This window comes from Colobus angolensis, unplaced genomic scaffold (assembly GCF_000951035.1).
Source record: "Colobus angolensis palliatus isolate OR3802 unplaced genomic scaffold, Cang.pa_1.0 Scaffold6, whole genome shotgun sequence".
Lineage (NCBI taxonomy): Eukaryota > Metazoa > Chordata > Mammalia > Primates > Cercopithecidae > Colobus > Colobus angolensis.
In genome coordinates, this window is record NW_012119598.1 from 26,236,499 (window position 1) to 26,237,648 (window position 1,150).

Consider the following 1,150-nt stretch of genomic DNA (forward strand, 5'->3'; position numbering starts at 1 on the left):
AGGTTTGTCAAAGATCAGATGGCTGTAGATGTGCGGTATTATTTCTGAGGGCTCTGTTCTGTTCCATTGGTCTATATCTCTGTTTTGGTACCAGTGCCATGCTGTTTTGGTTACTGTAGCCTTGTAGCATAGTTTAAAGCCAGGTAGCATGATGCCTCCAGTTTTGTTCTTTTGGTTTAGGACTGTCTTGGCTTAGGACTGGCAATGTCGGCTCTCTTTTGGTTCCATATGAACTTTAAAGTAGTCTTTTCCAATTCTGTGAAGAAAGTCATTGGTAGCTTAATGGGGATGGCATTGAATCTATAAATTACCTTGGGCAGTATGGCCATTTTCATGATATTGATTCTTCCTATCCATGAGCATGGAATGTTCTTCCATTTGTTTGTGTCCTCTTTTATTTCACTGAGCAGTGGTTTGTAGTTCTCCTTGAAGAGGTCCTTCACACCTCTTGTAAGTTGGATTCCTAGGTATTTTATTCTCTTTGAAGCAATTGTGAATGGGAATTCACTCATGATTTGGCTCTCTGTTTGTCTGTTATTGCTGTAAAAGAATGCTAGTAATTTTTGCACTTTGATTTTGTATCCTGAGAGTTTGCTGAAGTTGCTTATCACCTTAAGGAGATTTTGGCTGAGACGATGGGGTTTTCTAAATATACAATCATGTCATCTGCGAACAGCGACAATTTGACTTCCTCTTTTCCTAATTGAATATCCTTTGTTTCTCTTGTCTGATTGCCCTGGCCAGAACTTCCAACACTATGTTGAATAGGAGTGGAGAGAGGGCATCCCTGTCTTGTGCCAGTTTTTAAGGGGAATGCTTCCAGTTTTTGCCCATTCAGTATGATATTGGCAATCACTTCCTTATATTACCAGAAATGAACAACTAGAAACTGACATTAAAAAACAAACATTAGCAGGACACAGTGGTTCACGCCTATAGTCCCAATACTTTGAGAGGCCAAAGCAGGAGGATCACTTGAGGCCAGGAGTTCAAGGCCAGCCTAGGCAACATAGTGAGACCCTGTCTCTACAAAAAATTAAAGAAATAATAACCAGGGCCGGGCACGGTGGCTCACGCCTGTAATCCCAGCACTTTGGGAGGCCAAGGCAGGCAGATCATGAGGTCAGGAGATCAAGACCATCCTGGCTAA